The following is a 13,702-nucleotide window of genomic DNA, read 5'->3' as shown; positions in this document are numbered from 1 at the left end:
TGATAAACCTGAACCTGCTGCTCTGGGGTGCAGGCAGTGGGAGTCTGTGCTCCTCCCCGGCCTGAGATGTGGTTGCAGCAAAGAGAATCAACCCTTCACGATCTAGAGTGTTGTACATGCTCATGAACTGTGCAAGGGTCTCCTGAAGAGCTGGAGAAGTAGTAGGCGTATCAGGTGCATGTGCTCCGACTGGAGATGTTGGTAGCCCCCTATAGCATCTTGCTTGGGTGCTCTGGATGCACTATGTGGGTGTCTTCAACCTCTATCCCAACCCCGGCCTCTAGCAGCTCTAGCAGGGGGCGCAAGTGCCAGGTCATCTCATGTGGCACATGTTCTCACCATCTATTAGAGAATATAAGACAGAAGTTTAAAATTTTGAAGTCAATAATCTCGCATGACAAGGAATCAAATGAAGTGGAATTTTTCTAACAATTCCATAGCCTCCCGAAGATAAGTATAGACGTCTTTGTACCGATCCGCAAGACTCTAATAAACCGGCTTGTGAATCACGACTCCTATGAACCTAGAGCTCTGATACCAACTTGTCACGACCCAATTTCTCCCTCCGTGAGCTGTCGTGATGGCACCTAGTCTCTACGACTAGGTAAGCCTAACACTTTGTGGAAATGATATAAAAGTAGGAACATTAACTACTAACAGTAACAATAACTAATAAACAACTGAATGTCACTCGGCATATACAATTATCACTTCTTAAATGTACGAAACAAACTCCCAAAATCTGGAAACCCGTAAGTCACAAGCTACTATGAAGTCTTAACTGTTCTATACATCATTTCTACCGAAGGAAGGAAAAATTAACATAGAGGGATAGAGGGGGACTCCCAGGATCTGCGGGCGTGGATAGATGTACCTTGAAGTCTCCAATAAGTAGCAGTGACTACAACTAGTGATGAGGCTAGTACGACGAACCTGGATCTACACACGAAAAACATGGTAGGAAAGGGCATGAGTACACCGCAATGGTACCCAGTAAGTGCCAAGACTAACCTCGGTCGGGTAGTGATGAGATTAGGTCAGGGCCCTACTGGTATAGGTACAATGAAAAAAGACAGTATGAAATATCGCAGTAGAAATAAATACGAAAATCTAATAGGGATAGAATCAATGAAAGACAACAACTTAGAACATAGTAATAATAATAGGGGATCTCTCAGGATGTCGTCCCGTAGTCCCAAACATAATGTGTAGGGGGGATCTTCAGGAATACCGTTTCGTAGTCCCAAAGTAAATATGTAGTGCTGGGGGATCTCTCGGAATACCGTTGCGTAGTCCTAAAGTAACTATGCAGTGCTGAGGGATCTCCCGGGATACCGTTCTGCAGTCCCAAATTAAATATGCATCTCAATCAATAGAAACAATAGTTACGGCAAGAAAATCTACAGTTTAGACTAAGTTCAAGTCAAAGGAAGCAGGTAATTTCACTAAACAGACTGCACAAAGTTCAAATAAGTAGTTAAAACACGTAGGCATGCTTTTCTAATCTAGACAGGATAGTTACATATGCTAGTATAGTTCAAACAAGGAGAAACATGTTATGATTTAGTGAAAAACGAAGTTTAACAACACATAGCCCGTGTATGTACTCGTCACCTCACGTACATGACACTCACATATCAAACAGTACCATATCCTAAGGGGAGTTTCCCATACAAGGTTAGGCAAGACACTTACCTCGAACTAAGCTAAATTCAATCCGTCACTGTCACACCTCCTTTTTCCGCACCCGCGAGGGGGCGCAGGGGAGTTTTTCCAATTAAAGGACAATTGAAACGGGGATGGTTTATTAATTTCATAGTCGCCACTTGGGAGATTTAGGGTGTCCCAAGTCACCAATTTTAATCCCGAATCGAGGAAAATAATGACTCTATATTACAGTCTGCGTACCAGAAATCCGGATAAGGAATTCTGTTAACCCGGGAGAAGGTGTTAGGCATTCCCGAGTTCCGTGGTTCTAGCACGGTCGCTTAACTATCATATTCGGCTTGATTATCTGATTTTATACAAGTGTGAACTTATGTGCAAAATTTAACTTTTAACCGCTTTTATCATTTTACTGTTTTTATCAGGAATTGCAACGTTGTGAAAATGTATCTCGAACCGCGTTACAATCAATGTACCCGTGGTCGTCGACACACTTTGACTCCGTTGAGATTTGGATTTGGGTCACATCAATGCGCACCCGAGTTTAAGGAAATTAAATTATTAAAGACGCGCCTAAAGCAACTAGCGTACTTATTTTGGGTAAGACCGTGGAATTTCACTAAACGGTCCATCCCGAAATCCAAATAATTTTTAAAGCAAATACTTACTGAGGGCCCCGCAATTTGTATTTTTATTTGGCGAGGCTCATCTCGTTCTTTATTTTTTATGAATTTGCAACGTCATGGACATGCATCTCGAACCACGTCACAATCAATGTACCCGTGATTAGAAACACATTTCGGCTCCGTTGAGAATTGGATTTGGGTCACATAAATGCGCACCCGAGTTTAAGAAGGTAAGATTTATTAAGGCGCGTCCTAAAGAGTCTATCGTATTGTTATTTTTAGGAAGGTTGTGAGATTTGCTAAACAACCCGTCCTGGAACCTAAATGCTTCGATAATATACATTTAAACAAGGGCCCCGCATTTGCACGTTTTGTTTATTTTCATCGAGGCTCATCTCGTTCTTATTTTAAAAGGATATCCTATAGCAACTACGTTTCTTATCGCGTTTGTCCTTATCAATTGTAAAACAGTAGATAGTCCTAATTAATTACATGCTTACAAGTTGATTGTAACAACATTCAGAAATGCCTAAATCAGAAACGAGGCTATCCGAACAAATAATATCGGGCCCAAATCCAGCCCAAGCGTGATTGGCCAGACCTGGGCCACTGCTTGTTCGAAGCAGGCTGGCTTGGCCTGTTTTGGCCTGAACTCAATCTTTGTGAGGTTGAGGCCCTGAGTTTGTGTTCCTGATCTTAAAACATGGTTTTAAGAGTTATATATAGCAATTTATTGGAAAGGAAAGAACTTATTTAGTGTACGAATTTCATGCTTGGCATACATTACATGCTTATACTACACTATTGCACTAAATCTGAGATACAACCTGTTGCCTTAGGCATACTCTTATCACCATCCTATATGCACAATCTAACATTCAAACTACCATTCATTGACAGTTGTCAAACCTGAAGGCTATCTCCAGCATCCAAAACAAGCATAAAATTTCATACATTACATGATATTTCAAGGGACAAACTACGTATATAAACAAAATTCTTCAGGTCTTTCATTTACATTCATGCTCAAATTTCCAGTTACATCTGACAGTGTATTGGGTGTGTACCTGGTATAGAAAGGAAAGGAAGAAAGGGAATAATCAGTCGAGTAGTGTGCCACAATCAACAGCAGCAACAGACACAGCAACAACACAGCAACAAATAAACAGCCGATAATGGTGAAGCTCAGTAAGGAGTCGAGCGACCAATGAACAATCCCAGAAAAAAAAAACAGAGCAGGAAACAACAGCCCAGAGTGTTGAATGTAACAGCAACAGAAATCCAATAACCACAAGAAAGCTTGGCAGACAACAGGAAAAGCAAAACCCCACAGAAAGCCTGATCAAACTGGACTCTTGCACAGTTTCTTCTAGACAATACTCATTCACAATGTTCTGAAATTTATTTCTGTTTTTCCTTTTTAGTTTTTCTTACTCCCAGGATCTCTCCAGACTCCAAAAATTGAACCCCCATTCTAATGGAAGGTCTGCCTCTTTTATAGCCTAACCTTAACACTTTACAGTCTTTTTGACAACTCCAAATTCCCCCTCCCTGTTGTTTTTCCACTCACCTCTTTTAAATAAATAAAACTCCCATCAAATTCCTGACAGCCCCTCTCTCTTTTGTTGTTAAAATGTACTAATCACTTGTTTATTTAACAAAAGTATGGGCAGTGGGAATATAATCTGACAGCACATGCTGTCCAGTTATTTTAATTCCTTAAAGCTAACCATACACATGCTGCCCACGGTCCAAACCAAATGGCATCGTGTTTTAAAATCAAAGTCTGAATCTGCCATTATAACCTTTCCCCTAGATGTTCTTTAATTCAATTTGAACAAAATCAATAGGCAATACAATTCAGTTCCTAATGGGATTCAAATACGATCACAGCAAAAATAAACAACATGAATCAAGTTGTTATCATTAATGACTGCAACTAATTGACGACATATATCGACTCGACTATATTAGTCGTAACACATAACAATCAATCGTTCATATAAACAACACGTACAGAGTCCCGAGTGACTTCAGACAACTTTGTTCAATCACTGGGAACCTATATGAATTAACTCGTTTGACGACTAATCTAATCGAACATGTATATCACAGAATACATTCAAATCATACACAGAAAACAATTGACCAAATAAAAGGTCTTTACAAAGACGGAAGAAATTAAGAAGAGTATCAGAAAACACCGAACAAACACAACAGAACATGCTAACATACTTAACTAGCAGTTGAATAAAACAAAAAGGAAAAGAAAACTTACCAAAAATGTCCAAACAAAACTGAACCAAATCTGACTCGACATTGACCTTTGAGGCCGAACAAACTTTAATCAGGGTGTTCTCACATGAGAACACCTTGATTAAGGTCTATTAGACCTCAAACCCCCGTTAAGGCTAGCCGGATTCCTCATGTGCATGTGTTCTAAAGTCTGGATTTTCAGATCTGGATTTTTGGGAGTTGTGGGTAGATTCGGACCAAACCAAGCTTGGTTTGGTCACGAGGAAGGTCAGGGGGTGTCTGGTATGAAGATGGGGTGGTTTGGCATAGATCCGGGTTCAACTCAAATCTTCAAATGAAGATTCGAGACGAACGAAAGTGATTCGAGGCTAGGGAGTAACAGATCCATGTTCAGGAGAGTGAGGGGGTCTTAGGGTGTTTGGGAGGTGGCCACCGGCGTTCATGCCGCCGGGTTTTGGTGGAAGGGAAACTAGGGCGGCGTTAGGGTTTGGGGGTTTCAGGGTTTGGGGAAGGAGATGACTGAAGGGGGGGGGGTTCGGATAGGGGGTGCGGGGTAAAGGGCTGAGTTTATATATGGGGAGGTTGATTGGATCTGAGCCGTTAGATCAGATGATCTCAACGGCTGGGATCTGATGCTGAGAAATGAGACGGGGTCGTTTGGTAGTCAAACGGGGTCGTTTGGTTTAAGTGAGGGGTTGGATCGGATTGGTTCCTGGGTCGGGTTTTGAAGCGGGTTACTGATAGAGGTCCTGAGCCGTTGGATCGAGAGTTTGAACGGCTGAGATGGATTGGCCTGAAACGGTGTCGTTTCAGGAGGTGTCTGGGCAACCGGATTTGGACTGGGCCTGATCGAATTGGTTTGGGCCTTTTTTTGGTTTATTTCCTTGGCCCAAACCGTTTTCTTCATTCTTTTCTCCCTTTCTTTTTTCCTTTTTCTTTTCTTCTTTTTTTTCTAATCTTAAACCTAAAAATAAAATGAAATTCAAACAAACATAATTATCAAAATATTTAAATAGGTTAAATCGCACCCTAGAATATTTTTGTGAATTTTTCTTTTACTGAATGAATTATGGTCTAATTACCAGGACATACACATTTTGTATTTTGTTTAATAATGTAAAAATGGACAAAATGGACAGAACCACACATGACTAGCAGCACACGTTACGGAAAATTGAAAATTGTACAGCGAGGTCCTTTGTTACTATTTCTTTTGGAGTGACTGTCCGTGAAGCAAAAATCACGTGCTTACAGCTGCCCCTCTTTGCACGAAGACACGAAGGGTTTTCGCGCAAAGATAAAGCGAGCGATTTTTGCCCGTCCGAATACTCCGTGTGAAGCATTTTTTGAAAGAGATTTGACCGAACCTTTGCTTCAGAGGTTTCCTACATATCCTGGGCTGAACAGGAATCAGGTCAATGTAGTTCGGGAAATTTTGGTAGCTGGGACTACCGTGTGACTGTATTGCTTGCTGTTGTTGTGCGCTGTTGTATGCTGCTGTAGGATGCTACTGCTCAACCGATCTCCCTATTACATTGCTCTAAAAGGAAAACAAGAAGCTAAGCTAAACTGAGGATCCTGAAATCTCATCCATCTTCAACTTGTTCTTGTTGCCTTGCTTTCTTGTCGGCTAACGCTTTCCTCTGACGCCTTTATTTTGTGAACTTGGAGATGATGCTGGTCCTTCACCTTTTCTGAATGCCAGTTCTCATCACTTTGCTTGATTTGCTGGGGACACGGCTTTCTTCTTTAGATCTTCCAATGGTTTCTTCAGTGGTATGGCTTTTCATCAGAATTGTTATACTGGGCATGCTACAACGTTCCCAAACTACTTCTTTTGAGACGCGTTCCTTCTTCCCTTTGAATTGTGCGCTTGCCTCTGCAGTTGTCTGCTTCTTGGTGCTGGGATTTTATTGTTTCCCGTTCGGGGCTCTCTGTTGTACCCTTCCGTTTTCGGGTGGGGTGACTGATTCCAAAATCTAGAGCTAAAGGGTATTCCCGCATTATACTGGTGGGCGACCTAGAACTTAAAAGTATTCCCGCATTATACTGGTGGGCGACCTAGAACTTAAATGTATTCCCGCATTATACTGGTGGGCGACCTAGAACTTAAAAGTATTCCCGCATTATACTGGTGGGCGACCTAGAACTTAAATGTATTCCCGCATTATACTGGTGGGCGACCTAGAACTTAAATGTATTCCCGCATTATACTGGTGGGCGACCTAGAACTTAAAAGTATTCCCGCATTATACTGGTGGGCGACCTAGAACTTAAATGTATTCCCGCATTATACTGGTGGGCGACCTAGAACTGAAATGTATTCCCGCATTATACTGGTGGGCGACCTAGAACTGAAATGTATTCCCGCATTATACTGGTGGGCGACCTAGAACTTAAATGTATTCCCGCATTATACTGGTGGGCGACCTAGAACTTAAAAGTATTCCCGCATTATACTGGTGGGCGACCTAGAACTTAAATGTATTCCCGCATTATACTGGTGGGCGACCTAGAACTTAAATGTATTCCCGCATTGTACTGGTGGGCGACCTAGAACTTAAATGTATTCCCGCATTATACTGGTGGGCGACCTAGAACTTAAATGTATTCCCGCATTATACTGGTGGGCGACCTAGAACTTAAATGTATTCCCGCATTATACTGGTGGGCGACCTAGAACTTAAATGTATTCCCGCATTATACTGGTGGGCGACCTAGAACTTAAATGTATTCCCGCATTATACTGGTGGGCGACCTAGAACTTAAATGTATTCCCGCATTATACTGGTGGGCGACCTAGAACTTAAATGTATTCCCGCATTATACTGGTGGGCGACCTAGAACTTAAAAGTATTCCCGCATTATACTGGTGGGCGACCTAGAACTTAAATGTATTCCCGCATTATACTGGTGGGCGACCTAGAACTTAAATGTATTCCCGCATTATACTGGTGGGCGACCTAGAACTTAAATGTATTCCCGCATTATACTGGTGGGCGACCTAGAACTTAAATGTATTCCCGCATTATACTGGTGGGCGACCTAGAACTTAAATGTATTCCCGCATTATACTGGTGGGCGACCTAGAACTTAAATGTATTCCCGCATTATACTGGTAGGCGACCTAGAACTTAAATGTATTCCCGCATTATACTGGTGGGCGACCTAGAACTTAAATGTATTCCCGCATTATACTGGTGGGCGACCTAGAACTTAAATGTATTCCCGCATTATACTGGTGGGCGACCTAGAACTTAAAAGTATTCCCGCATTATACTAGTGGGCGACCTAGAACTTAAATGTATTCCCGCATTATACTGGTGGGCGACCTAGAACTTAAATGTATTCCCGCATTATACTGGTGGGCGACCTAGAACTTAAAAGTATTCCCGCATTATACTGGTGGGCGACCTAGAACTTAAATGTATTCCCGCATTATACAGGTGGGCGACCTAGAACTTAAATGTATTCCCGCATTATACTGGTGGGCGACCTAGAACTTAAATGTATTCCCGCATTATACTGGTGGGCGACCTAGAACTTAAATGTATTCCCGCATTATACTGGTGGGCGACCTAGAACTTAAATGTATTCCCGCATTATACTGGTGGGCGACCTAGAACTTAAATGTATTCCCGCATTATACTGGTGGGCGACCTAGAACTTAAATGTATTCCCGCATTATACTGGTGGGCGACCTAGAACTTAAATGTATTCCCGCATTATACTGGTGGGCGACCTAGAACTTAAATGTATTCCCGCATTATACTGGTGGGAGACCTAGAACTTAAATGTATTCCCGCATTATACTGGTGGGCGACCTAGAACTTAAATGTATTCCCGCATTATACTGGTGGGCGACCTAGAACTTAAAAGTATTCCCGCATTATACTGGTGGGCGACCTAGAACTTAAATGTATTCCCGCATTATACTGGTGGGCGACCTAGAACTTAAAAGTATTGAAATTGCTTACCCGTTCTTTCGAGAAAATTTTCGACAATTGGCAGAAAATTTTCTGCCCCGGTTTTTGGTGACTTCCATGGCGGTGCATATTGCTGCCATCATCAATCCTTTGTTTTTCTGCAGCAGACAAAAGGATTTAATCAGTTTTAATCGTGGTGGTAGAGGGTGCCTTTCTGGCGAGTCGTTTTTCTCCCTTCCCACTTTCTTGCTCTTTGTTCCCATAACTGGTTGGCGGGCAAAGTTGCCTATTGGGGGTCTCTAGCCTGCTGGGGATTGGTTTTCAATTTATCCCCTTTTCTGCTTTCTCTTTAAACACATGATGTGGGAGTCTGCTTCTAACTCCCGGAACCACTCCCTTTTGGAGCTTACTTCTTCCAAAAATTTCCGGGCACAATCACTGCATTGCCTGGGACCGGCCCTTAAGACTGTTTGTATTATCCTGCATTGGGATGAATTCCCCTTCGGTTTCTGGTAGTAAGCTTTGAAAAATCCTTTCAAGACACATTTTAGGAAAAGAAATAAAGATATGGAAAAGAGAAAAACTTTCTGAACCAATATTTTGTGGGAGGAGACAATCCAAAGAACTTATCTGGAGGACACAACTGGTCCCCGTGATCATGACGTGCACCATAGATTCCCGACCCAGTCTATTTGTATCAATCGATTTGTCCGACGGTCTGACTTGCTGGGGATGATAAATGGATGTTCATCTTGTTGCGAATGTGGTAGCTTTGCTGATCTGTTTCGTCGCCTCATAGTGCCCTTCGAGGGGTTTTCACTAATGAGACTCTCTCGTTTCTCTCATCTCCCGGCGCCTTACGGTGCCTGTGAAGGTTTTCACCAATAAGACTCCCTCATTTCATATCCCTCATCTTACATCGCCTCTCGGTGCCTGTGAAGGTTTTCACCGATAAGACTCTCTCATTTTATTTCTTTCGAGGATCCGGGGTGTTGTAGATACGACCCTCTCTTCCGGGGATTCTTTTGACTATCAACTCAATCCCAGTCTTACGATCCTCTTCTTTGCTGGGGATCAGTGTATTATTCTCGGCCTTATTTGCCGGATTTGGCATCTCTCGAACATTGATCGGGAGGTCTTTTGGATGTCGATGTTGGTTTTAGTGTGGGATTGAAGAAAGGCTATAAAAATGAAAACAACTTGAAGGGTGATGTGCTACAACTTTTGGAATCAAACCTTTGTTGGAACTTAAAACATAACCTCTGCCCCAGTTTTCTTGCTTGGGGAATTTATTTTTTACGCTTATGTTGAGTTACGTGCGTTACGCACATTGTGCTATATTGTGCACACTATGTACATTATGCATCCTATATTTGCTACGATGCATACTATGACCGAGCCGTGAGGCGCCTACGTATCCTCTTTGAGGAATCAGGTCAAACGTAGTTCCCACGGTTTTGTATTTGTGATTTTATCTTCTTCTCTTTTTTCTTTTCTTCTTCTCATTTTTCCATGTCTTTTTATTTTCTTTTTCTTTTTCTTTTCCTTTCTCTTTTTCATATCTTTCTCATTAGTGATTCCAAAAGTGGGGTATTGAAAGAATTGCTTAAGGCTCAAAGGGGGAAGCGAGGGTTAAAAGTGTTTGGATAGAAGAAAGAATTGCCTCCGTCATCTCATTATTCAACAAATGCCAAATACAAACAAATAAACCAAAATTGCCATAATTTAAAGAAATTACGCATAATATCTCTTGACTGCATCTGAATTGATAGCCATGTCGACACATCTTCCCTCGACATCTGTCAAACACAAAGCACCATTGGCCAAGACTCTGGTCACGATATAAGGCCCTTGCCAATTTGGGGCGAATTTGCCTTTTGCCTCGACCTGATGTGGGAGGATCTTCTTCAATACCTGCTGCCCTACTTCAAACTTCCTGGGGCGCACCTTTTTATTATACGCTCTTGCCATTCTCTTCTGGTACAGCTGACCATGGCACACTGCTGCCAATCTTTTCTCATCTATCAGGCTCAACTGTTCCAAGCGAGCTTTGATCCATTCATCATCATCAATTCCGGCTTCAGCGACAATTCGGAGGGACGGAATTTCGACCTCCGCTGGTATCACGGCCTCAGTTCCATACACCAACAAATAAGGAGTTGTGCCTATGGAAGTCCGGACGGTAGTGCGGTAACCCAACAAAGCAAAGGGTAATTTCTCGTGCCACTGTCTGGACCCTTCCACCATTTTTCGCAGTATCTTCTTGATATTCTTATTGGCTGCTTCGACTGCTCCATTTGCCTTAGGACGATATGGGGTGGAATTGCGGTGTGTAATCTTGAATTGTTGGCATACCTCTCTCATCAAGCTGCTATTAAGATTCGCACCGTTATCCGTGATGATCACTTTTGGGATCCCAAATCTGCAGATGATATGGGAGTGAACAAAGTCCACCACTGCCTTCTTGGTTACTGATTTGAAGGTTTTAGCCTCAACCCATTTGGTGAAGTAATCAATGGTCACTAGAATGAACCTATGACCGTTGGACGCTGCTGGCTCGATGGGCCCAATGACATCCATGCCCCATGCTACAAACGGCCAGGGTGCTGACATCGTATGTAACTCTGTTGGCGGAGAATGAATCAAATCTCCATGTATCTGGCACTGATGGCATTTCCTTACGAAAGTGATACAGTCGTGTTCCATGGTTAGCCAATAACACCCTGTTCGAAGGATCTTTCTTGCCAATACATATCCGCTCATGTGCGGCCCACAAACTCCGGCATGTACTTCCGCCATAACCGTCGTTGCCTGCCCGGCATCTATGCATCTCAACAATCCCAAATCCGGGGTTCTTTTGTACAATACTCCTCCACTGAGGAAGAAACCATTCGACAAACGCCGAAGGGCTCTTTTTTGGTCCCCAGAGGCATGTTCTGGATATATCCCCATCCTGAGGTATTCCTTGATATCATGAAACCAGGGTTCGCCATCTGCTTCTTCTTCTATGGCATTGCAGTAGGCGTGCTGATCACGGACCTGGATGTGTAGAGGGTCAACATACATTTTGTCAGGGTGGTGCAGCATTGATGCTAAGGTGGCTAAGGCATCCGCAACCTCATTGTGAACTCTCGGGATGTGTTTGAACTTTACCGATCGAAATTGCTTGCTCAGATCATGCAAGCATTGTCGGTATGGTATGAGCTTTAGATCTCGTGTTTCCCATTCACCCTGAATTTGATGTACCAAGAGGTCCGAGTCTCCCAAGACCAAGACGTCTTGGACATCCATGTCAGCAGCCAAGCGCAGACCCAGAATGCAAGCCTCATATTCGGCCATATTGTTGGTGCAATAGAAGCGTAGTTGAGCCGTAACAGGATAATGCCGTCCTGTTTCAGAAATGAGTACTGCTCCTATTCCAACCCCTTTTGCGTTTGCAGCTCCATCGAAGAAAAGCTTCCAACCCGGTTCCTCGGGTAATTCCAACTCATTCGTATGCATCACCTCTTCGTCAGGAAAATACGTTCTTAAGGGCTCGTATTTTTCATCAACGGGATTCTCTGCCAAATGGTCTGCCAGTGCCTGGGCTTTCATGGCCGTCCTCGTCACATAAATGATATTAAACTCTGTGAGCAGAATTTGCCATTTTGCCAACCTTCCCGTGGGCATAGGTTTCTGAAAGATATACTTCAATGGGTCCAAGCGGGATATGAGATAAGTAGTATATGAAGACAGGTAGTGCTTCAACTTCTGAGCTACCCAAGTTAGGGCGCAGCACGTTTTCTCGAGTTGAGTGTACTTGACCTCATGCACTGTGAATTTCTTGCTAAGATAGTAGATGGCCTGCTCCTTCCTCCCTGTGTCATCATGTTGCCCCAGTACACAACCAAATGAATTTTCCAAGACCGTCAGGTAAAGGATTAGGGGTTTCCCGGGCTTAGGCGGGACCAATACGGGTGGATTAGACAGATACCCTTTGATTTGGTCGAAGGCCTCCTGACACTCTGCTGTCCAACCTACTGCAGCGTCCTTTCTCAGCAGCCGAAATATGGGCTCACAAGTTGTTGTGAGTTGAGCGATGAACCTGCTGATATAATTGAGTCTACCCAGCAAACTCATTACCTCTGTTTTGTTCCTTGGCGGTGGCAAATCTCGGATGGATTCAATTTTGGACGGGTCTAACTCAATTCCCCGTCGACTGACGATGAATCCTAGCAACTTTCCTGATGGAACCCCGAATGCGCATTTGGCCGGGTTAAGCTTGATATCATACCTCCGGAGTCTTTGGAAAAATCTCCTTAGGTCTGCTACATGGTCCTCCTGACGCCAAGATTTGATGATCACATCATCGACGTACACCTCTATTTCTTTGTGTATCATGTCATGAAACACAGCAGTCATTGCTCGCATGTACGTTGCCCCGGCGTTCTTTAACCCGAACGGCATTACCCGATAGCAGTAGGTTCCCCATGGCGTAATAAACGCTGTCTTCTCAGCATCCTCCTCATCCATTAGGATCTGATGATAACCTGCATAGCAATCCACAAAGGATCCGATCTCGCGCCCAGCGCAATTGTCGATCAGGATATGAATGTTGGGCAGCGGGAAATTGTCCTTGGGACTTGCTTTGTTGAGGTTGCGGTAATCAACGCATACCCTGATTTTTCCATCCTTCTTTGGGACTGGTACCACATTGGCCAACCACTCGGGATACCGAGTGACCCGAATGACCTTCGATTGTAATTGCTTAATCACTTCTTCTTTGATCTTTACACTCATTTCTGTTTTAAATTTCCTTAGTTTTTGCTTGACCGGAGGGTATGCCGGGTCAGTGGGCAATTTGTGAACCACTAAATTGGTGCTCAATCCAGGCATATCATCATATGACCATGCAAAAACATCTTTGAATTCCCTGAGAGTTTCGATCAATTCTGCTTTGACATTCGGCTCAATGTGGACGATAATTTTGGTCTCTTGGACGTTATCAGCGTCTCCTAGATTCACAGCCTCGGTGTCATTTAGGTTAGGCTTGGGTTTCTCTTCAAATTGGCACAGTTCTCTGTTTATTTCTTCGAAGGCTTCACCTTCGTCACATTCAGATTCATCGTCACAAACGACCTTTTGCATCATTGAGTCGGTTTCAGATTGATTTATTAGACTAGGTCGAAGATCCGCTGTGCATGCCATGTCATTAGAACCAGTAAAAAGAGAACTGTCCAGAAAGAAAAA

This window comes from Nicotiana sylvestris, chromosome 8, assembly GCF_000393655.2.
Source record: "Nicotiana sylvestris chromosome 8, ASM39365v2, whole genome shotgun sequence".
Classification (NCBI taxonomy): domain Eukaryota; kingdom Viridiplantae; phylum Streptophyta; class Magnoliopsida; order Solanales; family Solanaceae; genus Nicotiana; species Nicotiana sylvestris.
This window is presented reverse-complemented; position numbering follows the sequence as displayed.